Raw genomic sequence first — 14,116 nt, forward strand, 5'->3', positions numbered from 1 at the left:
GAATCACCTGATGTTGGATGGCAAAAGTATAGCATTGTTTAAAGGAATGGAGTTCTCTACCGGAAATGGCTCTCCATATGTGGTTAACGGTGAAGTCGGAGGGCTTATCGGTGTTTTCCCTCGGCACTTCAAGACCAAAAATGCTTGCAAATTGGTCTATGGTTAACTTATGGTCTTGATTACAAAGACGGAACTCCAAACAAACATTTCTCCGTGTATTAGTGGCAATACGGAGACTACACAAAAACTTGAGGGTAAGACTTAAGAAGGTATCCTCTTGAGCATAGAATAACTTCCCAAGACCCAAACCATTGAAAAACATCTCGTTTTGATACCTTATGCCAAGAACTTCTAAAACATTGGTATCAATAAATTGAGTAGGCTCGTAATGCTTACCTAAAAACTGTTCAAATCTTTGGCGGTGGTCATTGCTAGTGAATATTACCTCGAGGAAGTATTCATGTTGTGTAGCACCGTTTATCTCTACATTTTGACGGCCCCTTGCCTCCCGTGGGGTGGATGAAGTAGCACCCTTGCACCGTTTAGGTGCGGCATCGGCGGATTTCTTGTTCTTGCCTCTTAGGTTCATCATTTCCTTGATGTAAATGTTAGGGTTTTGGTTGTTTTTGTGATGGGGATTGTGTTTGAGTGATGGGATGAGATTTTTAGAAGATAAGATAAGGAAAAAGAGGGATGGTGGGGGGGGGGGGTGTTTATAACAAGGAAATGGTGGGAGACGGGCGGGCCAAGGCTGGGCTCGAGCGAATAAGTTGAGAACCCAGCCAAAAACCGTGCCAATCCGAGCGTCCCGAAGACGATCCGAACGTCTTGCAGCTGCAGCCCGAGCATCCTGCTTAGGAGACGCTCGGATTCTCAGTCAGTGAGTCCGTGTGTTTTTGCATTCAGCTGGGGACGAGCGGATTGCTGGGACGAGCGGATTCTGGAGAATCTGCTCGAATTCTCATCCAGTGCTTGATGCTTCTCAAGGTACTGCCCAGGACGAGCGTCCCAGGCTTGGTTCGAGCGGATTCTTGTTGGGACGGGCGTCCCTCTGGCAATCCGAGCGGATCTTTAGACATAGGTTATTTTTTCCTGCAGCAGGGCTCAGTGATACGTGCATTTTATATAGGCTTTTTAAGTCTCTTATGCACGTATTTCTATACGATTCTCGTGGTTCTATGCTACGAAATGTCCCGAATAGTCTACTTTGGTTTGTTTTGCTTTATTTGCAGGAATGGACCTGAAAGTAGCGGAATCGAGCCTTTTGTCGTCTGTTTTGCGTGAATTTAGAGGATGAGTGGATTTGGAGCGGAAATGCTACTGTCTGGGGACGCGTGAAGTTCTTTCGGAAGCTAAATCGGCAGGTCAAAGCTGGAACTAACGACACAATGAGCTGGCTGAGTCAAAGTCACTCGATCGAATCCTTTATTGATCGATCGAGCACTTTTGGAGGGGAGAAGACCTCGATCGAATGCTTTATGTGTTTGATAGAAATGTGCTTTTTAGGAGTTCCTCGATCGAGTTGCTTGTTTACTCCATCGAGTGGTTTTTGCTGGATTTTGTTCGATCGCGCAGTTTCAAATGGCTCGATCGAGTAGTTTGCTTTAATACACGGGTTAGCTAGTCCGTGATTAGCTTCATGTTTGTAAAATTTCGCTTCCCTATATAAAGGAAGTCGGGATTAGGTCGTGTGACACACCTTATATATCTCAGACACTCTTAAACACTCTTTTTCTCTCTTAATGGTTGCTACTTTGTTCTGCCCTACTTTCCAGATCTCTTAATCTGTAATCCTTCCTTTTACTCTTTCTCTTTCTTTACTCGCTCCTTAATTTATGATGTTGATTATTCCTTTATCTTTCGTACTTGTTCTATTTACTTCTATGCGTAGCTAATTCTCCCGCTAGGATTTAGGGGATTCAATGACTGTTGCTAGTTGCTAATTAGGTTTACAGATCTTTTGCTGCTATCATGTCGTTGTTGTTAATCACTGTAATTAACTGTAAATAGCTGCTTGAATCGATGCATTTAGCTAATTAATTTGGTAAGCCTTGACCTAGACCGGAAGGTTGGAAGGGGTGAGATCTGCAGTGAACAATAGGATGCTTTAGTGAGGGCGGAAGCTAAGCTAATAGTGCTTTAGGGCGAATTGAGACTGGAAGGAGATATTCGCTGCCCCTTAGACTGATACATGCAACTGATCTGTGACCTTAGCTACAATTATCTGACATTCATTGATGACCCGACAATCCTAGTTCTTTTTCTTTTATTGTTAATCCCTCTTATTCTTTTCTCTCGCTTTAATCTTATTTAGTTTAGTTCAAACAACTCAAACCCCCAATTGTGACCGTAGACAGACTAGAATCAACAAGTAGATAGTGACCGTCTCCCTATGGAGATCGACCCTACTTACCGCTGACTTCTGTTAGTAGTACTTAGGTATTTATTTTTGGTACTGAAACGACCGTATCAAATTTTGGCGCCATTGCCAGGGAGGCAACTATTTTATTTACTTGATTATTTCTGTCTGTCTTTAGCCTTAAGGGATTAATTCCTTGAGGCAGTTCTTATCTTTTTCCTTGAGTGTTGTTTTCATAGGTCCTACAGGCCCTACCTAGAGATTCTATGTAAAAGATCATCAAAGGGAAGGCTTGAGTACCTTTGATCTTCCACCTATGTTCCATCCTATGGCGTAACAGGTGGTTTTCTGTGAGAAATGTGGTGCTGCGGGGCACAATGTTGTGATCTGTCTAGCGGGAAATGACCGTGTCAAAATTTGGCGCGATGAAGTCTATGCGTTTAGGCAACGTAGACAAGCTAGTCATTCCATTGCATATGTGCCGCCACACCCGTTCCAACAACGAGGCTATCAAAAGCCTCTATTCGTCTGGCCACCGCAACAACAAGCTCCTCCTCCTGATAAACAGAAAGAAGAGATTGCTGAACTGAAATCTTTAGTGAAGACACTTGCACTTCGATTGCAATAACGTGATAGATTTAATAACGCTCAAATCAATGAGCTTGAGTCTCAAATAGCTTAGTTAGCTGCTGAGATGAACCTTAGGCACGTAGAGAAGGTATGCGCTACCTACACTAAGAGTGGTCCTTCCCATGAAGGACCCGAGTTGCCTATCGCTATCGATGATCTGTATGACTCGGAGTACGAAGATCTATCTGAAAACGAAGCATCATATGAAGATTTCTGCACTGTATAGCAACAAACACTCAATCGAACTGGTTATAGTGTTCGATCGAGTGAAATATCCGAGGAAGTGTTCGATCGAACAGAGTTATCCACTCGATCGAATAGCTATTATGAGGAATACTGATGCGTGTCTTTTATATGATGTTTTACATCCTATTTTCCACGCATTTCAGAGCTCATTCATGTAGTTTATGCTACATTTCTCCCTATTTCCGTCTACTTCCGTATTTTTGTACATTATTGCAGAAATGTGAAGAATCCAACGGAAATCGAGCTAAATCCGTCCCTGAGTATCCTGCGTTGCATTCGACGTGAAGTGTTTGCTTAAGGAACGAGCTCGGTGCGCATTTCAAGGCCCAAAAGACAAGTCCACGAGAAATATGAAGTCAAGTAGCAGCTAAAGCAGTCGATCGACCACCACCTCCAGTCGATCGACCAACTTGCGGGATCCAGAAGCTACTGTGCATTGCTGTTCAGTCGATCGACCGCCATGCTTAGTCGATCGACCAAGCTGCTATCCCAGACGAGAATTAAAAGACCGAGGAAGCGCAAGCCCATTGAGTTTAGGTTTTGATAATAATTGTTACGTATATTTTCTATATAACGTAACCTAGAAACATCAGTTTAGCTATCAAGTTTTCACATTAAGTTTTACATACAGTTCTTTAGAAATAATTAGGGTTTTGGGAAACTATTTCGCATTGGATTTTCGTTGTGCTTTCAATCATTCCGTTACGATCCTTCTGCAATTTCGGTATTCACTTGCTCTATTTTCAGTTCATCTTTATTGCATTGATAGTATAGAAATTGTTAGTTAGTCTCCCGAAACCGAATTATCATTATTGTTAATTGTTTGTTCATTCGTTTTAAGCATGAAACCTTCTGTCTATTTCGTTAATTTCATTGTTGTTATCATTGTTAGTATGAGTAGCTAATTTATTCGTGCAAGGATGTAGGGGAATTATAGTGTAGGCGGCAATATAATGAACACGGCTTAATTCGCGTGTTGGTCGATCGACCGCCATACCTGGTCGATCGACTGACCACGTGAGGTTTTTATTTTCGTTTTAATTGTTTTAATTCTTAATTCGACGAATCGAGTGCACACGACTAGTTGAATGTTTAGGATATGACTGACCCATTAGATCGAGAGATAGGGACAGTTGTTAGATCACCAATTAAAATGACTAAACTATACTGAGATCGAAAGATAGGTAAAGTTTAGATTATAAGTCACTTTTCAGGACGAGAGTCGTATTAGTGATATTAGGGACTTATAGCGAGGTCGAAAGATGCTATTTGTTAAGAGTGGACCGAGAGGACCTCTTTATTTCCCGCCTCATGTGTTTTGTTTTAGACCTGTTTAGTATGCTGCCGCTGAAACTATAACAAACCGATCATCCTTGCACCCCTTCTTTTATCTGTCTTATTCGCGTTTTTAGTTCATTGTCTTTATTTGCTATTAGTATAGACCAAATCAATTCAACCCCCACTTTTGTTACCTTAGACTAAATTAGACAACTATTAATTACATTCGCCTCCTTGTGGTTCGACCCTGTTACCACTAGCCTAGGTTAGTTTTAATAGGAAATTATAAATCTTATTTTTGGTACTCACAACGACGGGTATCAAATTTTGGCGCCGTTGTCACACCGGTCGGCGGGGGTATAGAGATTTGGACCGAGCTGCTCACGGGATCACGGACTGGAATTCATTGGCCTTGGCATTCTACAAGAAATACTTCTCTACCTCGAAGACGAATGCCATTAGAGCTCAGATCACGAGCTTTAAACAGGGACCCGATGAGAATTTCCATGAAGCATGGGTACGTTTCAAGAAGCTGGTGTGAACCATTCCGCGCCATGGGTTCGAAAAATGGAGCCTTTGCAATCAGTTCTATAACGGGCTGTATGACGATCAGAGGGCTATTTTGGATGCTGCAACCAATGGCCGATTTGCTGAGAATATGGGAGAGACCAAGAGGTGGAAGATCATTGATGACTTAGCCACCCACAAAGCTGAGTATGGGAATTCCCGAGGAAACCAAAGGAGAGCGGCTGAATCTTCTTCTGTAGCCGCGCTAGAAGCTCTCACTGCCAGGTTTGACAAGTATGAGTTGGGAGGAGCTTCAAAAGGAGGGATATATCAGGTGAATGTTGTGTCAGACGGTCCTTTCGTCTGTAGAAGATGTGGAGGAGAAGGGCATGTTTCAGAAAACTGTAGTGCTCCCTTTGAGTCTTGTGCTGCCTTCCAACATTATAGGCAGACAAACACCTACTATGAGCCGAATGCCCATCCCAACTTGAGTTGGAGGAGCCAAAATGTCCTAAATCCAACTCCACCTCCGCAGCAGCAGCAGCAACCTTATGTGCCCCCTCATCAAAAGCAACAACAATATCAAAAGCCTCCATATATCCCTCAGCAGCAGCAACAATCCCAAGGTTCTGATTTCACTGAATTGAAGAACTTGTTGCTGAAAGAGTCTCAAGCCAGAGAGGCCGGTATGAAGATGCTAGAGAGCCAAATTGCTCAATTGGCTAGCAAGAATACATCACGAGCTCCGGGACACTTACCGACTCAAACTCACCAAAAGGAGACCCTTAATGCCATCACTTTGAGGAGCGGGTCTTCCCTAGAGGGGCCTGCTATGATCGAGGATGCCACTGCAAAAGATAAGCCGGAACCGAGTCAAAACAAAGCTGGAACGAGCAAAGGAAAGAAAAAGGCGTCTACCAGGTATATCAGTCGATCGACTGATATACCCAGTCGATCGACTGAAGTGCGGGTTACAGGAGCTTCTGGTACTGTACAAGTCAGTCGATCGACTGACCAACCTGGTCGATCGACTGAGATCACTGCTGAAGGTGACTCTTTTCGTCCCCCGATGCCCAATAATTTGAGGGATCATTTGTTTCGGGGTATTACAACTCCGACAATATTGAGGGAAGACCCGAGTGCTGATGGGTCAGTCCCGGCTCCGAAGTTCGATCCAATGACGGTTAATGGCTCACATTTGAGACGGTCTGAAGAGGGGTCAAGCTTCAATAAGGAGAAAGTTGTGGACTTTCAGCCTAAGTCCACGGATGCCGGCATGCGCGATTTAGAGGAGAGGGCTAAGCTACTTCTTACAGCCCCATATCCGGAAAGACTAGTGCCGACGAAGGAACAGGTATCTTTAAATAAATTTGAAAAAGTTATTCGTAGCTTGAATGTACAAGTACCTTTCCTTGAGTTAGTCAACCAAGTGCCCGCTTATACTAAATTTATGAAACAACTTTTGTCCAAGAAGCGGTCACTTGAAACTGTGCATACTGTCGCACTTACTAAAGAGTCATGCTCTTATTTGTCACATTTGCACCCCATAAACTAGAAGACCCAGGTAGCTTCTCAGTTCCTTGTAGCATAGGTACCTTCTCTATTGAGAAGGCATTATGTGACTTAGGAGCTAGTATAAGTGTCATGCCCTTGAGTCTAGCTAGGAAGCTCAAATTGACTAGGTTCGCGTGTGATGATATGACAAGATGAGATGGTGGACCGATCTGCGGTCCGGCCAATAGAGTCTTAGAGGACATTCCTGTCCAAATAGGGAAGTTTTTCTTCCCCGTCGACTTCGTTGTACTTGACATGCCTGAGGATGCCCATATTCCCATTATTTTGGGTAGGCCATTTCTGCACACTGCTGGTGCAGTCATAGATGTCGGTCTAGGTACCTTGACTTTTAAAGTGGGCAAACATTCTATTGTCTTTGCCGAGCCGTCTAAGAAAAAGGACCCCATGTTGCCTGTGACTTGTAACACGGTTTCTGACAAGAAATCGTACTTTATGCTTCCTGATATGCCTATCCCTGTTCCTGTTGTAACCCCTCCGCCCTAGAATGGGAACAAACTGGAGGAAGATTTGTCTATTTCTGATATTGCAGGAGCTGGTTTGGGGAAGGACGAGCTGCAGGTTACTCCAGCCGTGAGGAAACCGATCATTCAAAGAGGAGGTCTTGGTTGCCTTAGCTATGTCACCGATGAGGAAGTTGAAGACGAGACGGTCAAAGTAACGGAGTCCGACTTTGATTCTGACGAGCTGGAGGAGGTCGTTGATTGGGGAGATGATGAGAGTGTTGATCCGTTGAGCCATACGGACGTGGAAGCTAAGAAGGGTGCAGCTGATAAGATAAGCACCATTGAGGCTACCTCTAGTAGCCAGAAGCCGAAGAAGTGGGCCATTCCGTGGCCGTTCTTGATCAACTACTAGTTGATCACATGTTTTCCAAACTTTTTATTTGCTTTTGTTAGACACTTTTTTTTATTGCTTTTGTGTGCGAGACTTCGCATTTTATTTTGCTTGCTTAGGATTTTATACGCTTTAGACATTACTTTGGGTTTGGCGCAATTTCGGGCGCGTATTATTGTGCACTTGCAGGTTTTTAGACCCCATTAGCTCAAGAAATTGAGCAAATACGAAGAAATAAGAAGTTACAGCAGTATTGCCAGTCGATCGACTGGTCTGTGTAGTCGATCGACTGATCTGCGGTTTCCAGGAGCTTCTGTTCCTGTTCACTTAGTCGATCGACTGAGTGATTTAGTCGATCGACCATCATGCACTGTTGTACCTGTTCACGACCTCTCTCCTGCTATGTTTGGTCGATTTGCGGAATTAAGGGAGTTTTCTACCCCACTTTATCTTCCGTCATTAATTATTTCTTCTATTTTCCTCAATTTTGCACATAATATCGCTTCTTTATTGCTTTCTCGGTTTTATGCGTGGTACTTAGTTTGTCTTTCAGGTACTTTTTGGTAGCACTGCTGGCTACTGAAACCTCCTAGCTCACGCTGGTTTGGGGAGGTTTCCTTTGCTGCGCTTAAAGTCTTGTGAGTTCCCGATTTCCACTTCATGTCATTTTTATCTATTTCATTTTACGCATATTCCCGTTTCTCTTTTCTTCATTACATGATTTTGCACAATGGGGACATTGTGCGATTTGGTTTGGGGAAGGGTTTTTGCGTCGCATATCATTTGCTTGCATTCACGTTTACATTCTGTTTTGCATTGTTCATTTCATTTTCTATATATATACAAAAAATCCAAAAAATTGAAAATTTTCAAAAAAATTCAAATAAAATGCACGTTTATTTTAGCATATAGGTCGAGTCAGAACGGTAGTATTTCAAGGATGATATTGCATTTGCATTTGCTTATGCCTAAGCCTTGCTTGATTGACATGTTATTAGTAGAATCATATGAGTGCATATCTACGAGTTTTCGTTAAATATTTTGCTGAACTTGAGACTTGACTTAGAAAATTGGCAAACTACATCATATTTCTGAGATTTAGAGCCTATAACTGGTGACATCTATGACCGGTTTATTTAGGAATGTGAGTAGTACTCCTTATGAGACATGTTACATCAATTTGCATAAATATGAACTTAATCTGCTTAATACCTGTATGCATTTGGTCTGCGGTTTGTTGACACATGTGGTAGAGGTTTCCCTTTCTTATTATGCCCAGAAGCTCCACACTGCCAAAAATATCCTTTTTGTTCTATTTACTACATCCTACATTTAGCCTGTCCCTTGTCAAGCTAGTAGTCTTAGTTGTTAGGATTGCTACTTCGTTTTTGGTGGTAAATGCTCTTATTGAGATTTAGTTGGGAGAATGAAAAGAAAGGAAGGAAAGAAAACAAATAAAAAGAAAAGAAGAGAAGAAAAAAAATGATTCAAAAAGAGAAAAAGAGGTTCTGTACTGTTTAAACGGTCGATCGACTGGCATCATAGGTCGATCGACTGAGGTTCGAGAGAAAGAAAAGAAATCAAATTCGCATAATTCAAATCCTTATCTTTTGGCGATTTTTGCTCCCATGTATTATCCATATCTTATGGGGAGTTAGTTGATTACTTTTATACCTGGAGATTGTGAGATTTGTGCTTGCTATAGCACCGTTTCATTTGTTTTTGAGCAAGAAGTTGAATGTTGCCCTATGGTTCCATTTTGGTACTAGCTTGATCACCTGTACCTACACTTTTCCATAAATGTTCTGCCTCTTCTTACCCATACCTCACATATCACATATATACCTCGGCATGTGTCATGGTCATTTGTTGGTTGGAATGCATATGTACGGTTGTAGAGATTGTTTTCATATTATATTGCAGGCATGTTCTTATAGGTCGTAGTTAGGTGAGTGTCACTACAAATGAATTCTTTCTATCTTTACATTATTCACCTGTGCTTATTTGAGTGATATGAGCGATCCGTGAGAGTCCAATTTGATAAGTCTCTATAGTTGACGGTTCAGCAGTTTCTAACGACTCCATAACTCGTTTGCATGATTCGCATTACTAATTGATTGTTGGTTACTGCATTAAAATGGTTTAGGCTTTACATGTTGCAATTCGCTCTGAGATTGAACTCGTTCCATTAGGTCTTAGGATCAAGTCTAGTTCTTGCTTGGGGACAAGCAAGGGTTTGGTTTGGGGAAGTTTATTGCGTGTCTTTTATATGCTGTTTTACATCCTATTTTCCACGCATTTCAGAGCTCATTCATGTAGTTTATGCTACATTTCTCCCTATTTCTGTCTACTTCCGTATTTTTGTACATTATTGCAGAAATGTGAAGAATCCAGCGGAAATCGGGCTAAATCCGTCCCCGAGTATCCTGCGTTGCATTCGACGTGAAGTGTTTGCTTAAGGAACAAGCTCGGTGCGCATTTCAAGGCCCAAAAGACAAGTCCACGAGAAATATGAAGTCAAGTAGCAGCTAACGCAGTCGATCGACCACCACCTCTAGTCGATCGACCAACTTGCGGGATCCAGAAGCTACTGTGCATTGCTGTTCAGTCGATCGACCGCCATGCTTAGTCGATCGACCAAGCTGCTATCCCAGACGAGAATTAAAAGACCGAGGAAGCACAAGCCCATTGAGTTTAGGTTTTGATAATAATTGTTACGTATATTTTCTATATAACGTAACCTAGAAATATCAGTTTAGCTATCAAGTTTTCACATTAAGTTTTACATACAGTTCTTTAGAAATAATTAGGGTTTTGGGAAACTATTTCGCATTGGATTTTCGTTGTGCTTTCAATCATTCCGTTACGATCCTTCTGCAATTTCGGTATTCACTTGCTCTATTTTCAGTTCATCTTTATTGCATTGATAGTATAGAAATTGTTAGTTAGTCTCCCGAAACCGAATTATCATTATTGTTAATTGTTTGTTCATTCGTTTTAAGCATGAAACCTTCTGTCTATTTCGTTAATTTCATTGTTGTTATCATTGTTAGTATGAGTAGCTAATTTATTCGTGCAAGGATGTAGGGGAATTATAGTGTAGGCGGCAATATAATGAACACGGCTTAATTCGCGTGTTGGTCGATCGACCGCCATACCTGGTCGATCGACTGACCACGTGAGGTTTTTATTTTCGTTTTAATTGTTTTAATTCTTAATTCGACGAATCGAGTGCACACGACTAGTTGAATGTTTAGGATATGACTGACCCATTAGATCGAGAGATAGGGACAGTTGTTAGATCACCAATTAAAATGACTAAACTATACTAAGATCGAAAGATAGGTAAAGTTTAGATTATAAGTCACTTTTCAGGACGAGAGTCGTATTAGTGATATTAGGGACTCATAGCGAGGTCGAAAGATGCTATTTGTTAAGAGTGGACCGAGTGGACCTCTTTATTTCCCGCCTCATGTGCTTTGTTTTAGACCTGTTTAGTATGTTGCCGCCGAAACTATAACAAACCGATCATCCTTGCACCCCTTCTTTTATCTGTCTTATTCGCGTTTTTAGTTCATTGTCTTTATTTGCTATTAGTATAGACCAAATCAATTCAACCCCCACTTTTGTTACCTTAGACTAAATTAGACAACTATTAATTACATTCGCCTCCTTGTGGTTCGACCCTGTTACCACTAGCCTAGGTTAGTTTTAATAGGAAATTATAAATCTTATTTTTGGTACTCACAACGACGGGTATCAAATACCTCGATCGAGCAGTACATGTGTAGTTACATGTGTTCGATCGAGTGATATTTGTAGACACCTCGTTTCTGCACCTCCCGCAAACCACCCGGTGATGATTGGGCCGCATGTTTGATTCGCGGAACGATTTGTGACAGTTCGTAAGATTATCGTCAAGTGATTGCTCAAATATTAATGTCGACCTCTTAGTTGTCATCTACGTCCTGATACGGTCGTTTTGGCAGTAATTAGAGTACATTCGGAGTCCGGGTCAAAAACCGTCTCCATTTTCTGATAACTGTTAAATTCCGAGTCAGAATGTTCTGGAATGTTCCGGATATTTCTATTCCATATTTCATAAATTTTATCTTTTGGCAAACAATATCCCGTAATATTCATAAGATAATCGAATTATTTCCGTCCTACCATAACTCAAACGCGGAAATCTTTCTTCAGCAGGAGGAAACCTCCTGGGAATAGACGCGAAGCCCAGTCTTTGCGCCTCTTCCAAGAGACGCGATGGGCTGCTGCGCCTCTTCCCAGGCCCTTCTTTGCATGATTTACGTATCCTTTTTATATCTTTCCGAGATTCACTTCCAAAGAGTCTCCGAAACCCTATTCCTCCGCGTGATTAGTATAAATAGGAGCCTTCGTTCCTCATATTTCTCACGCGAGTGTCCGCCCTTCTCTTCTCCCTTTGCATTCTAGACTTCGTTCTTACTAATTGGCGCCTACGTGCTTGGACTTCCGACCACGTAAGCTCGGATCTTTTCGGGTACCAGCCTCTCCGTTGCATGACCTACCAATTTGACCAACTACACTCAATCAATTTAAATCAATCAATCGTTTTCCTCTTACGAGGGCACTCTCTTTGCATTCGCGTCGAGCATTCACTAATCGTTATCTTAGTTCATCTCGTTCCGTCAACATGTAAGTCTGAGGGTGTATAATCCTCTTTTATTTATTGTATTTTTGTACTTTATCGTATTACTCATGCAAGATTTATGTCGAAAACACCGTTAAAACCGATTTCTAAAACCCTTTGTTAAAACCTGCTTTTGCGGATTTCCAGTGGACAGACGTCGAGAAAAGACGCAACAACTGTTGCGCCTATTCGAAGGAGCGCAGTTCCTGCTGCGCCTCTTCGTGAGGCTGCCGCAGTTCCTGCTTCTTCTCTTCTTCCTCGTCCTCTGTAATTCGTCTTTGTTTATTTGTTTTTCACTTGTTTTCTTAAATTATTCGTTCATCATCATTAATATTCACATGTATATTGTGTCACATAATTCCTTCATCATTAACATGTTTTAATTATTCAAATCCGACTTAAATCCCTTATAATCCAATATTCGCGGGTTTTCGTCATTAAATTCAATTCGAGTTTTAGAGATTCAATTTGTCCGTATTGGGTTTCGGAATTCGTCCTTGATATAGTTTGCATCTGTTTATCATTGTCATCATCTATTTGTCATTAATCCATCTAATTGTTTAGTTAGTTCATTAATGTTTTCATCATAATCTCATGTAATTAATTCGTTTACATCCGTCTCATTCATGTTTATCGCTTTTATGACCATCATTCACATGTAATTAACCTATTAATCACTTCCATCCGAGTCAAGTATCATAATCAATCCATTAATTAACAATTAACATTAACGATTTGCGATTAAAGACACGCCGAGAACTCACCCTTGGAACAGACGCGCAAGAATCGCTGCGCCTCTTCCAGGGCGCGATCTGCCGCGCTTTGTTCAGGTTGAGTTTCGTCACGAACTCCGTTTCGCTTTGACCTAGTTTGTTTAGACTACGTATTAACTAACTATTATCCGTATTATCACGCTAATTTCTGTTCGTCTTTCTTTCTTTTATTCCTTTTTTCTCAAATTATCCGTTTTAAAGGTATTTTCGACATAAATCACCTATTCCGTTGTAATTATTGTAATTTCCATTAATGTAATTTTCATTTATTGTATTTCTTTTATCATTTGTATGCTTTCACATGTAATTGAACATTAAATCCTACTTCGACCCAATTGTATGCTAACTACGTGTTTCACCGACTTAGTTAATTCTTCACATGCTAGGATTAATCTAATGGATGTTGCATTGCATGCATATAGCCGACGATATATCAAGTACGAATAACTTCCCTAATCATTAGTAGAGGCCGCTATCGAGGCGGGCGGGATTAGGTGTTCGATCAAAAGAGCTTCCTAATACGTACCCTCACCCCTTACTCCAGATCTCCGTGAGCACCCGTGTTCATTGGCATCCACGAGAGTCATTCTAGACATAGAATGCTAAGGGTAACGATTGCTTAGTGTTCATGTCACTACTTTGTGTCTTGACATGACACGAGGTATTGAACGGTTCCAATTTCCCATAAAAATTGGTGGCGACTCCATACAAAATGCAAACGCTTGTCCCCGTTTCTCACCAAGCGCCCCGTGGGCGGCCCTGTGTCCACGTTTGGCGACTCATTGGGATAATACACTTACGTGTAGCAAGGGTGAAACTTGAACAAGGTTAGGGAATAGTTTGTTACAAGACAATTGTCGGTTTTCATAACTCGGTCTTCCTAGACCGTTTTATTCGGCCTTCCTAGGCCCAACCCAACCCATTCGACCAATCGTCCCGTCTAAACGGTCCTAATTCTTATTTGGGCCTAAGGATGGATAGCGATTGACGTCATCCATACCATGATGCTTACTCTTGTTTGTATCAAGGGCCTTCACTACTTGAGGAAATGGACTAGGAATCGGCCTTACTCTTGTTTGGCACGAGCCTCTCCACAGACTTCGGGTTTGATGGTTCGGTATGGCAACCCACCTTTTAAACCAAGTCCCTTTTAAATGCACTCAGCATCCCGTTATAATGCTTGTATAAATGTGTAAACCTTACGTGATCACCACTTCTAAACAAAACCATGGCGAATTTTCAAAA

The 14,116-nt window shown here is 41.6% G+C and overlaps 1 non-coding gene across 1 annotated transcript; it reads right to left on the reverse strand.

Moving 5' to 3' along the window:
- Positions 1-4,967: 4,967 nt before the first annotated feature.
- On the reverse strand, positions 4,968-5,074 carry LOC141650211 (small nucleolar RNA R71). The gene has a single exon (XR_012546258.1). It is a non-coding gene; the product is annotated as a small nucleolar RNA R71 (small nucleolar RNA).
- Between the last annotated feature and the right edge of the window lie 9,042 nt (positions 5,075-14,116).

The sequence above is a fragment of the Silene latifolia genome, chromosome 3 (assembly GCF_048544455.1).
Source record: "Silene latifolia isolate original U9 population chromosome 3, ASM4854445v1, whole genome shotgun sequence".
NCBI classification, from domain to species: Eukaryota; Viridiplantae; Streptophyta; class Magnoliopsida; order Caryophyllales; family Caryophyllaceae; genus Silene; species Silene latifolia.